Genomic DNA, 19,957 nt, shown 5'->3' with positions numbered 1-19,957 from the left:
TTATTGCAGCAGCTGGGCACTGTAACAGCTCCAGAGCTGCTCTGAACGGCAAGTAAAAGGGTGTGGGCCCTGCAGCACTACCTGTAGTTTGCATTGTGCATTGGAAGGCACAAAGTAAGCAGACGGGAGAAGTCAGGATAGTGCGCAAGGGCATAGAAGGGAGCGGCTCAAGAAAAGAGAAGTTGAAACAGACAGCAAACTAGGCTGGAGAGAGACCTGAGACAAAGAGATCTGAATTATACGAGAGCCGACCAGGGGAAACACAAATTATGCAGTCAAGTTTCCCACATTTGGGGAAATCGCAGGAGCAGCACACCCAGAGTGCAATGGGTGAGCCTTGCCCTGGGAGAAGCACCTTCCTGATTATAGTATCTCACCTGGCAGGTAAGTAGGAGTTGGGCTAGAGCTTGGGAGGGTCGCTGCTCGGGCACCCCCCTGTCAAGTGAAGGAGATCCAACTGAGGCAGCACAAGGAAACTCTCGAAAGAAGAACAAGGCTAGAGGAAGATCTGAGACAAAGAAATCTGACTTTTACCAGAGCTGACCAGAGGAAAGCACAAACACAGTCCCCCACTACCACAAATAATGCAGTCGAGTTTCCCAAATTTGGGAAAATCACAGGGGTCAGCATACCCAGAATGCAATGAATGAACCTCACCCTGGGAGAACAATCTTCATGACCATGGTATCTCCTATGCAAAATAAGTATGATTTGGGATAGGGCTGGGGAGGGCCGCTGCTCAGGCACATCTCTGTCAAGTAAAGGAGATTCAACTGAGGCAGCACAAGGGAACTCTCATCTGGGGACAACAACTGCAGGGAGAACACATATTTTCAGATGAACATGGGAGGGCAGAAGGCTGCCTAATACTGAAGCACCCCCAAACAACAAACCAAATGCAACAACTAGTGCAAGCATTCCTGGGGAAAGGCCTGCAGCAGATGGATTTGCATACGGTGATGTCATCCAAGCAGTGGGTCAAAGTTGGCTTCAACCCTCGTCTGCATATGAAAAGAGAAAAGGGGCGTGCAGGGCATGGCGGCCTTTTGCGGCGCTTGGATGACCCCTAGTTCGCATTAAACACCTCCACCCTCCTTCGGTGTGGGGCTCATGTTGGCTATGCCCCAGCCCCTGAAGCATTCAAGCTGATTTCTTGCAGCAGCTGGGCACTGTAACAGCTCCAGAGCTGCTCTGTACGGCAAGTAAAAGGGTGTGGGCCCTGCAGCACTACCTGTAGTTTGCATTGTGCATTGGAAGGCACAAAGTAAGCAGACAGGAGGAGAAGTCAGGATAGTGCACAAGGGTATAAAAGGGAGGGGCTCATGAAAAAAGAAGTGGAAACAGACAGCAAACTAGGCTGGAGAGAGACCTGAGACAAAGAGATCTGAATTATACGAGAGCCGACCAGGGGAAACACAAATTATGCAGTCAAGCTTCCCACATTTGGGGAAATCAGAGTGCAATGGGTGAGCCTTGCCCTGGGAGAAGCACCTTCATGATCATAGTATCTCACCTGGCAGGTAAGTAGGAGTTGGGCTAGAGCTGGGGAGGGTCGCTGCTCGGGCACCCCCCTGTCAAGTGAAAAAGATCCAACTGAGGCAGCACAAGGGAACTCTCGAAAGAAGAACAAGGCTAGAGGAAGATCTGAGACAAATAAATCTGACTTTTACCAGAGCTGACCAGAGGAAAGCACAAACACAGTCCCCCACTGCCACAAATAATGCAGTCGAGTTTCCCACATTTGGGGAAATCACAGGGGTCAGCATACCCAGAATACAATGAATGAACCTCACCCTGGGAGAACAATCTTCATGACCATGGTATCTCCTATGCAAAATAAGTATGATTTGGGATAGGGCTGGGGAGGGCCGCTGCTCAGGCACATCTCTGTCAAGTAAAGGAGATTCAACTGAGGCAGCACAAGGGAACTCTCATCTGGGGACAACAACTGCAGGGAGAACACATATTTTCAGATGAACATGGGAGGGCAGAAGGCTGCCTAATACTGAAGCACCCCCAAACAACAAACCAAATGCAACAACTAGTGCAAGCATTCCTGGGGGAAGGCCTGCAGCAGATGGATTTGCATACGGTGATGTCATCCAAGCAGTGGGTCAAAGTTGGCTTCAACCCTCGTCTGCATATGAAAAGAGAAAAGGGGCGTGCAGGGCATGGCGGCCTTTTGCGGCACTTGGATGACCCCTAGTTCACATTAAACACCTCCACCCTCCTTCGGTGTGGGGCTCATGTTGGCTATGCCCCAGCCCCTGAAGCATTCAAGCTGATTTCTTGCAGCAGCTGGGCACTGTAACAGCTCCAGAGCTGCTCTGTACGGCAAGTAAAAGGGTGTGGGCCCTGCAGCACTACCTGTAGTTTGCATTGTGCATTGGAAGGCACAAAGTAAGCAGACAGGAGGAGAAGTCAGGATAGTGCACAAGGGTATAAAAGGGAGGGGCTCATGAAAAAAGAAGTGGAAACAGACAGCAAACTAGGCTGGAGAGAGACCTGAGACAAAGAGATCTGAATTATACGAGAGCTGACCAGGGGAAACACAAATTATGCAGTCAAGCTTCCCACATTTGGGAAAATCGCAGGGGCACCACACCCAGAGTGCAATGGGTGAGCCTTGCCCTGGGAGAAGCACCTTCATGATCAAAGTATCTCACCTGGCAGGTAAGTAGGAGTTGGGCTAGAGCTGGGGAGGGTCGCTGCTCTGGCACCCCCCTGTCAAGTGAAAGAGATCCAACTGAGGCAGCACAAGGGAACTCTCGAAAGAAGAACAAGGCTAGAGGAAGATCTGAGACAAATAAATCTGACTTTTACCAGAGCTGTCCAGAGGAAAGCACAAACACAGTCCCCCACTACCACAAATAATGCAGTCGTGTTTCCCACATTTGGGGAAATCACAGGGGTCAGCATACCCAGAATGCAATGAATGAACCTCACCCTGGGAGAACAATCTTCATGACCATGGTATCGCCTATGCAAAATAAGTATGATTTGGGATAGGGCTGGGGAGGGCCGCTGCTCAGGCACATCTCTGTCAAGTAAAGGAGATTCAACTGAGGCAGCACAAGGGAACTCTCATCTGGGGACAACAACTGCAGGGAGAACACATATTTCCAGATAAACATGGGAGGGCAGAAGGCTGCCTAATACTGAAGCACCCCCAAACAACAAACCAAATGCAACAACTAGTACAAGCATTCCTGGGGGAAGGCCAGCAGCAGATGGATTTGCATATGGTGATGTCATCCAAGCAGTGGGTCAAAGTTGGCTTTAACCCTCGTCTGCATATGAAAAGAGAAAAGGGGCGTGCAGGGCATGGCGGCCTTTTGCGGCGCTTGGATGACCCCTAGTTCGCATTAAACACCTCCACCCTCCTTCGGTGTGGGGCTCATGTTGGCTATGCCCCAGCCCCTGAAGCATTCAAGCTGATTTCTTGCAGCAGCTGGGCACTGTAACAGCTCCAGAGCTGCTCTGAACGGCAAGCAAAAGGGTGTGGGCCCTGCAGCACTACCTGTAGTTTGCATTGTGCATTGGAAGGCACAAAGTAAGCAGACGGGAGAAGTCAGGATAGTGCGCAAGGGCATAGAAGGGAGCGGCTCAAGAAAAGAGAAGTTGAAACAGACAGCAAACTAGGCTGGAGAGAGACCTGAGACAAAGAGATCTGAATTATATGAGAGCCGACCAGGGGAAACACAAATTATGCAGTCAAGTTTCCCACATTTGGGGAAATCGCAGGAGCAGCACACCCAGAGTGCAATGGGTGAGCCTTGCCCTGGGAGAAGCACCTACATGATCATAGTATCTCACCTGCCAGGTAAGTAGAATTTGGGCTAGAGCTGGGGAGGGTCGCTGCTCGGGTACCCCCCTGTCAAGTGAAGGAGATCCAACTGAGGCAGCACAAGGGAACTCTCGAAAGAAGAACAAGGCTAGAGGAAGATCTGAGACAAATAAATCTGACTTTTACCAGAGCTGACCAGAGGAAAGCACAAACACAGTCCCCCACTACCACAAATAATGCAGTCGAGTTTCCCACATTTGGGGAAATCACAGGGGTCAGCATACCCAGAATGCAATGAATGAACCTCACCCTGGGAGAACAATCTTCATGACCATGGTATCTCCTATGCAAAATAAGTATGATTTGGGATAGGGCTGGGGAGGGCCGCTGCTCAGGCACATCTCTGTCAAGTAAAGGAGATTCAACTGAGGCAGCACAAGGGAACTCTCATCTGGGGACAACAACTGCAGGGAGAACACAAATTTTCAGATGAACATGGGAGGGCAGAAGGCTGCCTAATAATGAAGCACCCCCAGACAACAAACCAAATGCAACAACTAGTGCAAGCATTCCTGGGGGAAGGCCTGCAGCAGATGGATTTGCATACGGTGATGTCATCCAAGCAGTGGGTCAAAGTTGGCTTCAACCCTCGTCTGCATATGAAAAGAGAAAAGGGGCGTGCAGGGCATGGCGGCCTTTTGCGGCGCTTGGATGACCCCTAGTTCGCATTAAACACCTCCACCCTCCTTCGGTGTGGGGCTCATGTTGGCTATGCCCCAGCCCCTGAAGCATTCAAGCTGATTTCTTGCAGCAGCTGGGCACTGTAACAGCTCCAGAGCTGCTCTGTACGGCAAGTAAAAGGGTGTGGGCCCTGCAGCACTACCTGTAGTTTGCATTGTGCATTGGAAGGCACAAAGTAAGCAGGCAAGGTCCAGAGAACAGTTAGAGGTCGGAGTAGCACTATCTCAAGTAGTACTACGACAGCACGGATGGATTCTAAATATTCCAAAATCGCAGCTGATTCCGACGACACGTCTGCTGTTCCTAGGGATGATTCTGGACACAGTACAGAAAAAGGTGTTTCTCCCGGAGGAGAAAGCCAAGGAGTTATCCGACATAGTCAGGAACCTCCTAAGACCAGGCCAAGTGTCAGTACATCAATGCACAATGGTCCTGGGAAAGATGGTGGCTTCTTACGAAGCGATTCCATTCGGCAGATTCCACGCAAGAACTTTTCAGTGGGATCTGCTGGACAAATGGTCCGGATCGCATCTTCAAATGCATCAGCGGATAACCCTGTCTCCAAGGACAAGGGTGTCTCTCCTGTGGTGGTTACAGAGTGCTCATCTCCTAGAGGGCCGCAGATTCGGCATTCAGGATTGGGTCCTGGTGACCACGGATGCCAGCCTGAGAGGCTGGGGAGCAGTCACACAGGGAAGAAATTTCCAGGGCTTGTGGTTAAGCATGGAAACGTCACTTCACATAAATATCCTGGAACTAAGGGCCATTTACAATGCCCTAAGTCAGGCAAGACCTCTGCTTCAGGGTCAGCCGGTGTTGATCCAGTCGGACAACATCACGGCAGTCGCCCACGTAAACAGACAGGGCGGCACAAGAAGCAGGAGGGCAATGATGGAAGTGGCAAGGATTCTTCGCTGGGCGGAGAATCATGTGATAGCACTGTCAGCAGTGTTCATTCCGGGAGTGGACAACTGGGAAGCAGACTTCCTCAGCAGACACGATCTTCACCCGGGGGAGTGGGGACTTCACCCAGAAGTCTTCCACATGATTGTGAACCGTTGGGAAAAACCAAAGGGTGGACATGATGGCGTCCCGCCTCAACAAAAAACTGGACAGATATTGCGCCAGGTCAAGGGACCCTCAGGCAATAGCTGTGGACTCTCTGGTAACACCGTGGGTGTACCAGTCAGTGTATGTGTTCCCTCCTCTTCCTCTCATACCAAAAGTACTGAGAATCATAAGAAGGAGAGGAGTAAAGACTATACTCGTGGCTCCGGATTGGCCAAGAAGGACTTGGTACCCGGAAATTCAAGAGATGCTCACGGAAGACCCGTGGCCTCTACCTCTAAGAAAGGACCTGCTCCAGCAGGGACCATGTCTGTTCCAAGACTTACCGCGGCTGCGTTTGACGGCATGGCGGTTGAACGCCGGATCCTGAAGGAAAAAGGCATTCCGGATGAAGTCATCCCTACCCTGATCAAAGCCAGGAAGGATGTAACCATACAACATTATCACCGTATTTGGCGTAAATATGTTGCGTGGTGCGAGGCCAGGAAGGCCCCTACAGAGGAATTTCAACTGGGTCGTTTCCCGCATTTCCTGCAAACAGGACTGTCTATGGGCTTCAAATTAGGGTCCATTAAGGTTCAAATTTCGGCCCTGTCAATATTCTTCCAAAAAGAACTGGCTTCTGTTCCTGAAGTTCAGACGTTTGTCAAGGGAGTACTGCATATACAGCCTCCTTTTGTGCCTCCAGTGGCACCTTGGGATCTCAATGTAGTTTTGGGATTCCTAAAATCACATTGGTTTGAACCACTCACCACTGTGGACTTAAAATATCTCACATGGAAAGTGGTAATGCTGTTAGCCCTGGCAGGCTAGCCAGGCGTGTCTCAGAATTGACCAAAACAAAAAACTGCAACAAACGAGTGCCTAATCATCAAAATAAAAAGTGAAAACCAATACGTGTTTCATAGAATTAAATAATCACAATTTTATGTTCCTGATAGTCTGCGCTTGCCGGAATACTATGTGTAGTATTGTGGTGATAGCATAGAAAAAGAACAAACGGCTGCGCTGAATATCAGGAACGAAACATGATGTACAGAGAGCCAACGTAAAAAATAACAATGTTTATTAATAAAACATATAAAAAGATTTATTGTCAAATAACCGGTGAAAAATATATACAAATATATATAAGAACAGTCACTAGACGTGAACTAGTGGTATATTGTAATGACTCAGCTTATTGGGGTGAAAAGTTCCGTGATTCACTTGTTAGATAGTTGATAAATACCAGGTGTGTTGGTAGGATCCTAATGAATAAAAAAGTCCCTCAGTTGAAATTGATATTCAATACCTTTCCAAAATGGGCTGGTAAGAGCCGAGCGTCCTCGGCTTCAATGTCCTGCAATGCCCATATACGCTGTGCAGCGGAAAGGAATGGATCGTCTCTCTCACAACCCGGTCGTGGCGGCGTGTGCGCTGAAGCCGCTGATGTCGGATGCTGTAGAAGGAGGGTGCAGCGGGGACCAAGGAACACCTGGAAGATTTCACCTGAGCTGAGTGTGGATAGGGGCGGGTCCTGACGCGTTTCGTCACGTTCACGTGACTTTCTCAAAGGTAGAATGTTCTTATATATATTTATATATATTTTTCACCGGTTATTTGACAATTAATCTTTTTATATGTTTTATTAATAAACATTGTTATTTTTTACGTTGGCTCTCTGTACATCGTGTCTCAGAATTGGCGGCTTTATCCTATAAAAGCCCTTACCTAATTTTTCATATGTGGTGCCTGCGGCTACTAGGGACTTGGAGGATTCCAAGTTGCTGGACGTAGTCAGGGCCCTGAAAATATATGTTTCCAGGACGGCTGGAGTCAGAAAATCTGATTCGCTGTTTATCCTGTATGCACCCAGCAAGCTGGGTGCTCCTGCTTCTAAGCAGACGATTGCTCGTTGGATTTGTAGTACAATTCAGCTTGCACATTCTGTGGCAGGCCTGCCACAGCCAAAATCTGTAAAAGCCCATTCCACACGGAAAGTGGGCTCATCTTGGGCGGCTGCCCGAGGGGTCTCGGCTTTACAACTTTGCCGAGCAGCTACTTGGTCAGGGGAAAACATGTTTGCTAAATTCTACAAATTTGATACCCTGGCTGAGGAGGACCTGGAGTTCTCTCATTCGGTGCTGCAGAGTCATCCGCACTCTCCCACCCGGTTGGGAGCTTTGGTATAATCCCCATGGTCCTTTCGGAGTCCCCAGCATCCACTAGGACGTTAGAGAAAATAAGAATTTACTTACCGATAATTCTATTTCTCATAGTCTGTAGTGGATGCTGGGCGCCCATCCCAAGTGCGGATTGTCTGCATTACTTGTACATAGTTATTGTTACAAAAATCGGGTTATTGTTGTTGTGAGCCATCTTTTCAGAGGCTCCTTCTGTTATCATGCTGTTAACTGGGTTCAGATCACAAGTTGTACGGTGTGATTGGTGTGGCTGGTATGAGTCTTACCCGGGATTCAAAATCCTTCCTTATTGTGTACGCTCGTCCGGGCACAGTATCCTAACTGAGGCTTGGAGGAGGGTCATAGGGGGAGGAGCCAGTGCACACCAGCTAGTCCTAAAGCTTTTACTTTGTGCCCAGTCTCCTGCGGAGCCGCTATTCCCCATGGTCCTTTCGGAGTCCCCAGCATCCACTACGGACTATGAGAAATAGAATTATCGGTAAGTAAATTCTTATTTTCTGGACTGTGTCCAGGATCATCCTTAGGAATAGAAGACGTGTCGTCGGAATCAGCTGCGATTTTGGAATATTAAGAATCCAACCGTGCTGCCGCAACACTACCTGAGATAGTGCTACCCCGACTACCAACTGTTCCCTGGATCTTGCCCTTATCCGGAGATCGTCCAAGTAAGGGATAATTAAAACTCCCTTCCTTCGAAGGAGTATCATCATTTCGGCCATTACTTTGGTAAAGACCCGGGGTGCCGTGGACAAACCAAACGGCAGCGTCTGAAACTGATAGTGACAGTTCTGTACCACAAACCTGAGGTACCCTTGGTGAGAAGGGTAATTTGGGACATGGAGATAAGCATCCTTGATGTCCAGAGACACCATATAATCCCCTTCTTCCCGGTTTGCCATCACCGCTCTGAGTGACTCCATCTTGAATTTGAACCTTTGTATGTAAGTGTTCAAGGATTTCAGATTTAAATTAGGTCTCACCGAGCCGTCCGGCTTCGGTACCACAAACAGCGTGGAATAATACCCCTTTCCCTGTTGTAGGAGGGGTACCTTGATTATCACCTGCTGGGAATACAGCTTGTGAATGGCTTCCCATACCGCCTCCCTGTCGGAGGGAGACGTCGGTAAAGCAGACTTTAGGAAAACGGCGAAGGGGAGACGTCTCAAATTCCAATTTGTACCCCTGAGATACCACCTGAAGGATCCAGGGGTCCACCTGTGAGTGAGCCCTCTGCACGCTGAAATTTTGAGACGGGCCCCCACCGTTTCTGTTCCTGGGAACTGGCTGTTTGCTGCAGCCTTTTTCCTCTCCCTCTGCCACGGGGCAGAAATGAGGAGCCTTTTGCCCGCTTGCCCTTATGGGGCCCAAAGGACTGCGCCTGATAATACGGCGTCTTCTTATGTTGAGAGGCTACCTGGGGTAAAAATGTGGATTTCCCAGCCGTTGCCGTGGCCACCAGGTCTGTTAGACCTACCCCAAATAACTCCTCCCTTTTATAAGGCGATACTTCCATATGCCTTTTGGAATCAGCATCACCTGACCACTGTCTTGTCCATAACCCTCTTCTGGCAGAAATGGACAGCGCACTTACTCTTGATGCCAGTCGGCAAATATCCCTCTGTGCACAACGCATATATAGAAAGCATCTTTTAAATGCTCTATAGTCAGTAATATACTGTCCCTATCTAGGGTATCAATATTGTCAGTCAGGGAATCCGACCAAGCCACCCCAGCACTGCACATCCAGGCTGAGGCGATTGCTGGTCGCAGTATCACACCCGTGTGAGTGTATATACATTTTAGGATATTTTACTGCTTTCTGTCAGCAGGTTCCTTAAGGGCGGCCGTATCCGGGGACGGTAGTGCCACCTGTTTAGACAAGCGTGTGAGCGCTTTATTCACCCTAGGGGGTGTTTCCCAATGTGCCCTATCCTCTGGCGGGAAGGGGTATGATGCTAATAACTTTTTAGAAATTAACAGTTTTTATCGGGGGAAACCCACGCATCATCACACACTTCATTTAATTCCTCAGATGCAGGAAAAACTACAGGCAGTTTTTTCTCACCCAACATAATACCCTTTTTAGTGGTACTGGTATTATCAGAAATGTGTAAAAACATTTTCCATAGCCTCAATCATGTAACGTGTGGCCCTACTGGAAGTCACATTCGTCTCTTAATCGTCGACACTGGAATCAGTATCCGTGTCGGCGTCTGTATCTGCCATCTGCGGTAACGGGCGTTTTAGAGCCCCTGATGGCTTTTGAGACACCTGGACAGGCACAGGCTGAGTAGCCGGCTGTCTCATGTCATCAATCTTTTGTAAAGAGCTGACACTGTCACGTAATTCCTTCCATAAGCTCAGCCACTCAGGTGTCGACTCCCTAGGGGGTGACAACTCCATTACAGGCAATTGCTCCGCCTCCACACCATTTTCCTCCTCATACATGTCGACACAATCGTACCGACACACAGCACACACACAGGGAATGCTCTGATAGAGGACAGGACCCCACTAGCCCTTTGGGGAGACAGAGGGAGAGTATGCCAGCACACACCAGAGCGCTATATATATATATATATATATACAGGGATAACCTTATATAAGTGTTTTTCCCCTTATAGCTGCTGTATTGTTATACTACGCCTAATTAGTGCCCCCCTCTCTTTTTTAACCCCTTTCTGTAGTGTAGTAACTGCAGGGGAGAGCCAGGGAGTTTCCCTCCAACGGCGCTGTGAGAGAAAATGGCGCCAGTGTGCTGAGGAGATAGGCTCCGCCCCCTTCTCGGCGGCCTTTTCTCACGTTTTTCTGTGGAATCTGCCAGGGGTTAAAATTCATCCATATAGCCCTGGGGGCTATATGTGATGTATTTTCGCCAGCCAAGGTGTTTCTATTGCTGCTCAGGGCGCCCCCCCCTAGCGCCCTGCACCCTCAGTGACCGAAGTGTGAAGTGTGCTGAGGAGCAATGGCGCACAGCTGCAGTGCTGTGCGCTACCTTGGTGAAGACAGGATGTCTTCTGCCGCCGATTTTCCGGACCTCTTCTTGCTTCTGGCTCTGTAAGGGGGCCGGCGGCGCGGCTCTGGGACCGAGCTCCGAGGCTGGGCCTGTGTTCGGTCCCTCTGGAGCTAATGGTGTCCAGTAGCCTAAGAAGCCCAATCCACTCTGCACGCAGGTGAGTTCGCTTCTTCTCCCCTTAGTCCCTCGATGCAGTGAGCCTGTTGCCAGCAGGTCTCACTGAAAATAAAAAACCTAAAACAAAACTTTCACTAAGAAGCTCAGGAGAGCCCCTAGTGTGCACCCTTCTCGGCCGGGCACAAAAATCTAACTGAGGCTTGGAGGATTGTCATAGGGGGAGGAGCCAGTGCACACCAGGTAGTCCTAAAGCTTTACTTTTGTGCCCAGTATCCTGCGGAGCCGCTAATCCCCATGGTCCTTACGGAGTTCCCAGCATCCACTAGGACGTCAGAGAAACACTGATAGAGTATATTATATTTATGAATTAATTGCTTCCAGATTCTGCAGCAGCATCATCAGCACCACCAGTGTTACTCACAGTCACTTCACACTGACTGCTGCACAACACATCACTTAATTTCCGGGCCGCCCGCCACCTGGTGAAGAGACATGGGAGATGAAGGACCAGCAGTGCCACGTTGAGCGGAAGTATTGTTAATTAGTTACCCACACACTCCTTGTGACACCTGCTCCCCGTCTGCCCTCCCACCCGCCGCCTGCCGTCCGGAACCCGCACTGACAAGTAAGTCTCAGCAGAATGTGTCTGCCAGCAGCTCCCAGTCCCTCCTAGAGGAACACTGCCAGTGGTGTGGCGGCCGCGGCACACTAGGACTGAGAGACCGCAGCAGGAGGAAAGCACAGGTGGGCGGGAGGAGAGCATGGGCGGACATCACCACGTCACATTGCAAGGTGACGCCAGTCCCCCCAGTGAGGCCGCCGACGAATGCACTCAGCATAGTATTAGCAGCAGGCAGAGGGGGGTCGGGTGCAGCGGTGGTGGGAGGTACGGAAATGAGCTGCAGGCTAGGCTCCACCGATCACACACTCAGCGATCACTGTGCTACTCAAGCGTGGCGTGCAGCGGTGCTGGACATTAGGGAGTGCCTGTGCGCACCAGGCACCCCCTGTACGCACGCCTATGCGCTACCACCCCCCATATGCCACACTACATCACTATGCTACAGCCCTCCCATATGCTGCACTTCATAATTACACTATACCCCCCATACAACATACTACATCACCACACTACACTACTCACAATAAAATTAAAACATCCCAGTTCCTCATTCTTAATGAGCTCACGTGAGTTCTCTCCCCAACGGAGCTCCAGACCAAGTAACAATGAAGACACCAGCAGCGTGTAGGGGGCAGGCCTGGTCCACTTGTCAGGAGAGAGCAGTCACAGGAGGGTAAGAAGGGGGCGGGGCCTAGTCCTACAGACGGGAGAGAGCACAGACAGGAGAGAGCAAGGTACAGGGGTAGAAGGGGACGGAGCCTATTCTTACAGGCTTTCAAAATTCGACTTTAAAATTCGACATTTGACAAATTCGACTTTTCTGCAATGGTACAAATGCGGCAATTCGACAAAAGTATATTCAATTGAAGTTTGTAAATTCGACAACAGTGCTTTTAAACAGTAAATTCGTCATTTTCAATCCGCCACACTTTGCTGGCGGAATCTAATAAAAAAATTTTAAAAACATGTTTTTTTTTATGCAGTTTTTTTTTTTTGGTAATAGCATATCTATTTATATTAGAAGGGATTAGGTACTTGGTTTGTCTTTTTTGGAGGCACAAGTATTATTTATATATTTTTTAAAATATTATTTATTTTTTAAATGGAATGTGAAAAACCCGAAAAAAAAATTGCGTGGGTCCCCCCTCCAAAGCATAACCAGCCTCGGGCTCTTCGAGCCGGTCCTGGTTCTAAAAATCCGGGGGAAAAACGGACAGGGGATCCCCCGTATTTTTAAAACCAGCACCGGGCTCTGCGCCTGGTGCTGGTGCAAAAAATACGGGGGACAAAAAGAGTAGGGGTCCCCCGTATTTTTTACACCAGCATCGGGCTCCACTAGCTGGACAGATAATGCCACAGCCGGGGGTCACTTTTATACAGTGCCCTGCGGCCGTGGCATTAAATATCCAACTAGTCACCCCTGGCCGGGGTACCCTGGGGGAGTGGGGACCCCTTCAATCAAGGGGTCCCCCCCCCCCAGCCACCTAAGGGCCAGGGGTGAAGCCCGAGGCTGTCCCCCCCATCCAAGGGCTGAGGATGGGAGGCTGATAGCCTTGAGAAAATTTAAAGAATATTGTTTTTTCTAGTAGTACTACAAGTCCCAGCAAGCCTCCCCCGCAAGCTGGTACTTGGAGAACCACAAGTACCAGCATGCAGGAGAAAAACGGGCCCGCTGGTACCTGTAGTTCTACTGGGGGAAAAATACCCAAATAAAAACAGGACACAGACACCGTGAAAGTATAACTTTATTTCCCACCTGCCGACACACACATACTTACCTATGTTGACATGAAGCAGTCGGTCCTCTTCTCCAAGTAGAATCCACGGGTACCTGAAAATAAAAGATAATTATACTCACCTGATCCAGGTTCCAGATTAAATCCACGTACTTGGCAAAACAACAAACCGAACACCCGGACCAGACGGACTGAAAGGGGTCCCATGTTTACACATGGGATCCCTTTCCACGAATGCAGACATCCGAATCTCGCGAGAATCCGACAGCGGTATGATGACGTTCGTGCGCGCTCGGGCTAGCCGAGCAAGGCGGGAAGGTTCGAACCTGCCTCGGACCCGTGTAAAATGGGTGAAGTTCGGGGGGTTCGGATTCCGACGAACCGAACCCACTCATCACTAGTATGTACGTGAGTGTCAGGTGCCGTGCGCGTACATACGTGTCAGTGCCGTGCGTGTACGTACGTGTGTGTCAAGTGTCGTGCGTGTACGTGTGTGTGTGTGTGTGTGTCAGGTGGCGCATACCTACATGTGTGTATGTCAGGTGCTGTGCATGTGTGTACGTACAGGCGTGTGTCAGGTGCCGCGCGTGTACGTACGTGTGTGTGTGTGTGTGTGTGTGTGTGTGTGCCAGGAGCCGCGCGTGTACATGCGTGTGGGTGTCAGGAGCCGTGCGTATACGTACATACGTGTAGGTGTCAGGTGCCGTGCGTATACGTATATACGTGTGTGTGTCAGGAGCCGAGCGTGTTCGTACATGTGTGTGTGTGTGTGTGTGTGTGTGTGTCAGGAGCCACGCGTGTGTGTGTGTCAGGAGCCACGCGTGTTCGTACATGTGTGTCAGGTGCCGCACGTGTAAGTGTGTGTGTGTTTTAAATTCCGCGTGTGTACGTACGTATGTGTGTGCCTGGAGCCGCGCGTGTACATACATGTGTGTGTGTGTCAGGTGCTGTACGTGTATGTGTGTGTCTCAGGTGCTGCACGTGTATATGTGTGTATCTCAGGTGCTGCATTTGTATGTGTCAGCTGCCACGTGGGTGTCAGGTGTTGAGCGTGTATGTGTTTGTGTCGCATCTGTATGTGTGTGACTGTCAGGTGCTGCACGTGTATGTGTGTGTCAGGTGCTGCATGTATATATGTGTGTGTTAGGTGCTGTTCATGTATGTGGGAGTGGCAGGTGCTACATGTGTATATATGTGTGAGTGGCAGGTGCTGCGTGTGTATACGAGTGTGTGTGAGGTGCTGCGAGTGTATGTGTGTGTTAGGTGCTCTGAGTGTATATGATTGTGTGTCAGGTGCTGTGCGTGTGTGCGTTAAATGCCACATGTATGTATGTGTGTCAGGTGCTGCGTGTGTGTGTGGGTGTGTCAGGTGCTGCATGTCTGTGTGTGTGGGTGTGTCAGGTGCTGCATGTGTGTGTGTGTGTGTGTGTGTGTCTGTCAGGTGCTGCATGTGTGTGTCAGGTGCTGCATGTCTGCGTGTGTGTGTCAGGCGCTGCATGTCTGTGTCAGGTGCTGCGTGTGTGTGTGTCAGGTGCTGTGTGTGTGTGTCAGGTGCTGCGTATGTGTGTGTGTGTCAGGTGCTGCGTGTCTGTGTCAGGTGCTGCGTGTCTGCGTGTGTGTGTCAGGTGCTGCGTGTCTGCGTGTGTGTGTCAGGTGCTGCATGTCTGCGTGTGTGTGTCAGGTGCTGCGTGTGTGTGTGTGTCAGGTGCTGCGTGTCTGCGTGTGTGTGTCAGGTGCTGCGTGTCTGCGTGTGTGTGTCAGGCGCTGCATGTCTGTGTGTCAGGTGCTGCGTGTGTGTGTGTGTGTCAGGTGCTGTGTGTGTGTCAGGTGCTGCGTGCCGTGTGCGTGTGTCAGGTGCGTGAGTGTGCGTGTGTCAGGTGCGTGAGTGTGTGTGTGTCAGGTGCGTGAGTGTGTGTGTGTGTGTCAGGTGCGTGAGTGTGTGTGTCAGGTGCGTGAGTGTGTGTGTGTCAGGCGCTGCGTGTCTGTGTGTGTCAGGCGCTGCGTGTCTGTGTGTGTCAGGCGCTGCGTGTGAGTGTGTGCGTGTGTGTCAGGTCCGTGTGAGTGTCAGGTGCTGCGTCTGTGTGTGTGTGTCAGGTGCTGCATGTGTGCGTGTGTGTCAGGCGCTGCGTGTGCGTGTGTCAGGCGCTGCAGGGAGGGCGGGGGGGGACGGACACACAGCAGGGAGGGCGGGGGGAGAACGGACACACAGCAGAGAGGAGGAGGGGGGGTGGACGGACACAGCGGGAGGAGGGGGGGTGGCCGGACACAGCGGGAGGAGGGGGGGTGGCCGGACACAGCGGGAGGAGGGGGGGTGGCCGGACACAGCGGGAGGGGGGGGGGTGGCCGGACACAGCGGGAGGGGGGGGTGGACGGACACAGCGGGAGGGGGGGTGGCCGGACACAGCGGGAGGGGGGGTGGCCGGACACAGCGGAAGGAGGGGAGGGTGGCCGGACACAGCGGGAGGAGGGGAGGGTGGCCGGACACAGCGGGAGGGGGGGGGTGGCCAGACACAGCGGGAGTGGGGGGGGTGGCCGGTCACAGCGGGAGGGGGGGGTGGCCGGACACAGCGGGAGGTAGGGGGTGGACGGACACAGCGAGAGGGGGGGGTGGCCGGACACAGCGGGAGGGGGGGTGGCCGGACACAGCGGGAGGAGGGGAGGGTGGCCGGACACAGCGGGAGGAGGGGAGGGTGGCCGGACACACAGCAGGGAGGGCGCGGGGGGGAACACACTGCAGGGAGGAGGGGGGGGACACACAGCAGGGAGGGCAAGGGGGGGGGCGACGGACACACAGCAGGGGGGGGGAGACGGACACACAGCAGGGAGGGCGAGAGGGGGAAGGGGGGGTGACTGGTGACCATAGAGACCTTGATAAATACCGCATACTGCAGGGAGGGAGGGCCGGACACAGCGGGAGGAGGAGGAGGGAGGAGTGGCCGGACACAGCTGCCCGAGACGCCTCCTACTGCCAGCCGCACCACAGACGCGGGGAGGAGACGCAGGCAGCCACCAGGGAAGGTCCGGCGGGCGGCCGGGCACACAGCGGGCAAGCGAGCGGGCGAGCGGGCGAGCGGGCGGGCGGGCGGGCGGGAGGGGAGGGTGGCCGGGCGGGCGAGAGGGGAGGGTGGCCGGACACGCGGGGGAGAAGTGGAAGCTGGGTACACAGCGGTGGGCTGCCTGACAGAACTCACCCAGTGCTACGCAGCTCCGGCGATCTCCTCCCGCTTCATGGACCTCAATGAACTCACACGCCGGGAACCGCTGGCTGTCCTCCTGCAGCTCCACGTGACTCCTTCCCGCTCTGTCTCCTCGTGCCCAACTGCCAGAGCTACTCTCTGTACACCCCCTGCTGGCGGTCACTGCGCAGGCGCAATAAATTGAAATGCCCTATCTCTATAATGGGGCATATTTCTCTTAATTAAAAAAACCCTATAACTTTCTGAAAAACCACAACCCCAAAAGGCACTACACTGGGGCATACTCTATCTAGTAAAACAAACCCCAAGTCTTAATTCGTCCTCTATCCTGAGTTATGCCTTCCCAAAAAAATCTTCATTCACTCTATAGGAAAACGTTGTCAAAAAGCCACAGAGGGAGTGGCAGAAAAAAACTGACAGTTGGAACTTTAGCTTACTCCCAATTCCTCATTTTTTATTATTTTGCCCTGAAATTTGGCCTGCAGCAGCGGGTGACGATTCTACGCGTCCATGCCAAATTTCAGCTCAGTACGTCCTATCAGTTTTGAGGTGTAGCCCCTCAAACACCATGCCCCCATCTCAGAAGTTCCCTATGGGAGAATTCCGTTTGTTCGATTCAGCCTTAATATAAGGGCACGACCGTGCCCTTATAATTGACAGTATTGTTTTCTTTCAAAAATCCACTTAATTTTCTTTACCCGATTATTAAAATGGTAATTGACAAAAAACAAACTACATTGTCACCAGAAGAGCAATACAAAATGTACAAGTGATATATTAAAATCATCTTTCCAGCTTGAATTTCAATGATGCATTGGGGCAACGATTTTGTGAGAAACATCTTCACCCTTAAATAAAGATTTTCTTAATTCCTTACCTGTGTGCTAATTAGATATCACCTTGTTTTCACATTAAACAGACTTCCACATGAGAAAACAGCAAAGATGCAGTGGCGTTAATGTTTCCTGGTGTCAACCTGTATTATTTCCGTAGACATTGAAATGAGGATGCATCTTGCTGCCTTTCCAATGAAGCAAGTTTAATTTAGTAATAGGTGAAAAACCATCCCTACAAAGATGTTAATCAGATACTTGGCTTTGTGGACACTTTTCAGAGAACAAATTTGTTAGCATAAAAATAAAGCCAGAAAATGAAGAGCTGTTTAATCACTCAATTGGATTTTTCTGCCAGCATATTTCTTTTTCTCTGCAACCCACTGCTAAATTGTGCTTCCTAGCTGTTTTTATAAAATCACTGAATCAAATCTAACTCTGATTACATCAGAGAAGGCCAGGTACCCTACACCATAACAGGGGTTTTCGAAATTTTGACTTGTCTACTTAAAGATCAAAAAAATCTGATAACAAGGTCAATTACGTCCCTGGGTGGGATTGAACCACCAACCTTTTGGTTAATAGCCGTACACACTAAGTGATTGCGCCACAGCGACACTTTGCAAAAGTACATACTGACAAAGGCTAATAAGCATTCATCTAGAACGTTTCCTATAAAAACTTTAAATAGTCAATAATCTGGAGAGTTTTTGTAAGATGTTTCTTCCATCAACCAATGAAGAAACACATTGGTACTTTCCCATGATGAGTGAGTGCTTCAGGATCTCTTGCACTTACATGTGCAGCAGAGTACTGTAATGGAAGCATGCTGGGTCCATAACCCAGAGGTAGGCAGATTGAAACTATCCTCTGCTATATGCATTTTTTTTTGTTAATTAAAGTAATCCAAAACTGGGATTGATATTTTTGCTCTTTTATTTTTACTTAAAGTACAATAACTTTTACCATTTTAATTTGTTTTAATAGTATATTGACAGTATTGTTTTCTTTCAAAAATCCAATTAATTTTCTTTACCCGATTATTAAAATGGTAATTGACAAAAACAAACTACATTGTCACCAGAAGAGCAATACAAAATGTACAAGTGATATATTAAAATCATCTTTCCAGCTTGAATTTCAATGATGCATTGGGGCAACGATTTTGTGAGAAACATCTTCACCCTTAAATAAAGATTTTCTTAATTCCTTACCTGTGTGCTAATTAGATATCACCTTGTTTTCACATTAAACAGACTTCCACATGAGAAAGCAGCAAGGATGCAGTGGCGTTAATGTTTCCTGGTGTCAACCTGTATTATTTCAGTAGATATTGAAATGAGGATGCATCTTGCTGCCTTTCCAATGAAGCAAGTTTAATTTAGTAATAGGTGAAAAACCATCCCTACAAATATGTTAATCAGATACTTGGCTTTGTGGACACTTTTCAGAGAACAAATTAGTTAGCATAAAAATAAAGCCAGAAAATGAAGAGCTGTTTAATCACTCAATTGGATTTTTCTGCCAGCATATTTCTTTTTCTCTGCAACCCACTGCTAAATTGTGCTTCCTAGCTGTTTTTATAAAATCACTGAATCAAATCTAACTCTGATTACATCAGAGAAGGCCAGGTACCCTACACCATAACAGGGGGTTTGAAATTTTGACTTGTCTACTTAAAGATCACCAAAATCTGATAACAAGGTCAATTAAGTCCCTGGGTGGGATTGAACCACCAACCTTTTGGTTAATAGCCTTACACACTAACTGATTGCGCCACAGCGACACTTTGCAAAAGTACATACTGACAAAGGCTAATAAGCATTCATCTAGAACGATTCCTAGAAACATTTTAAAAAGTCAATAATGTGGAGAGTTTTTGTATGATGTTTCTTCCATCAACCAATGAAGAAACACATTGGTACTTTCCCATGATGAGTGAGTGCTTCAGGATCTCTTGCACTTACATGTGCAGCAGAGTACTGTAATGGAAGCATGCTGGGTCCATAACCCAGAGGTAGGCAGATTGAAACTATCCTCTGCTATATGCATTTTTTTTTGTTAATTAAAGTAATCCAAAACTGGGATTGATATTTTTGCTCTTTTATTTTTACTTAAAGTACAATAACTTTTACCATTTTAATTTGTTTTAATAGTATATTGACAGTATTGTTTTCTTTCAAAAATCCAATTAATTTTCTTTACCCGATTATTAAAATGGTAATTGACAAAAGCAAACTACATTGTCACCAGAAGAGCAATACAAAATGTACAAGTGATATATTAAAATCATCTTTCCAGCTTGAATTTCAATGATGCATTGGGGCAACGATTTTGTGAGAAACATCTTCACCCTTAAATAAAGATTTTCTTAATTCCTTACCTGTGTGCTAATTAGATATCACCTTGTTTTCACATTAAACAGACTTCCACATGAGAAAGCAGCAAGGATGCAGTGGCGTTAATGTTTCCTGGTGTCAACCTGTATTATTTCAGTAGATATTGAAATGAGGATGCATCTTGCTGCCTTTCCAATGAAGCAAGTTTAATTTAGTAATAGGTGAAAAACCATCCCTACAAAGATGTTAATCAGATACTTGGCTTTGTGGACACTTTTCAGAGAACAAATTAGTTAGCATAAAAATAAAGCCAGA

General features: G+C 49.1%; 6 non-coding genes and 1 pseudogene across 6 annotated transcripts; all 7 read right to left on the bottom strand.

Moving 5' to 3' along the window:
• Positions 1-229: 229 nt before the first annotated feature.
• LOC135017898 (U1 spliceosomal RNA) lies at positions 230-392 on the bottom strand. The gene has a single exon (XR_010215677.1). It is a non-coding gene; the product is annotated as a U1 spliceosomal RNA (small nuclear RNA).
• A 152-nt stretch (positions 393-544) lies between these two features.
• On the bottom strand, positions 545-708 carry LOC135018087 (U1 spliceosomal RNA). Its single transcript, XR_010215845.1, has one exon. It is a non-coding gene; the product is annotated as a U1 spliceosomal RNA (small nuclear RNA).
• Positions 709-1,680: 972 nt separating this feature from the next.
• On the bottom strand, positions 1,681-1,844 carry LOC135017685 (U1 spliceosomal RNA). Its single transcript, XR_010215479.1, has one exon. It is a non-coding gene; the product is annotated as a U1 spliceosomal RNA (small nuclear RNA).
• A 674-nt stretch (positions 1,845-2,518) lies between these two features.
• On the bottom strand, positions 2,519-2,681 carry LOC135017962 (U1 spliceosomal RNA). Its single transcript, XR_010215729.1, has one exon. It is a non-coding gene; the product is annotated as a U1 spliceosomal RNA (small nuclear RNA).
• A 152-nt stretch (positions 2,682-2,833) lies between these two features.
• LOC135017742 (U1 spliceosomal RNA) lies at positions 2,834-2,997 on the bottom strand. Its single transcript, XR_010215533.1, has one exon. It is a non-coding gene; the product is annotated as a U1 spliceosomal RNA (small nuclear RNA).
• Positions 2,998-3,689: 692 nt separating this feature from the next.
• Positions 3,690-3,831, bottom strand: LOC135017815 (U1 spliceosomal RNA; annotated as a pseudogene).
• Positions 3,832-3,983: 152 nt separating this feature from the next.
• Positions 3,984-4,147, bottom strand: LOC135017810 (U1 spliceosomal RNA). Its single transcript, XR_010215599.1, has one exon. It is a non-coding gene; the product is annotated as a U1 spliceosomal RNA (small nuclear RNA).
• Between the last annotated feature and the right edge of the window lie 15,810 nt (positions 4,148-19,957).

This window comes from Pseudophryne corroboree, unplaced genomic scaffold, assembly GCF_028390025.1.
Source record: "Pseudophryne corroboree isolate aPseCor3 unplaced genomic scaffold, aPseCor3.hap2 scaffold_320, whole genome shotgun sequence".
NCBI lineage: Eukaryota > Metazoa > Chordata > Amphibia > Anura > Myobatrachidae > Pseudophryne > Pseudophryne corroboree.
The sequence above is the reverse complement of the archived record's forward strand: the minus strand, read 5'-3'. Positions and strand labels throughout refer to the sequence as shown.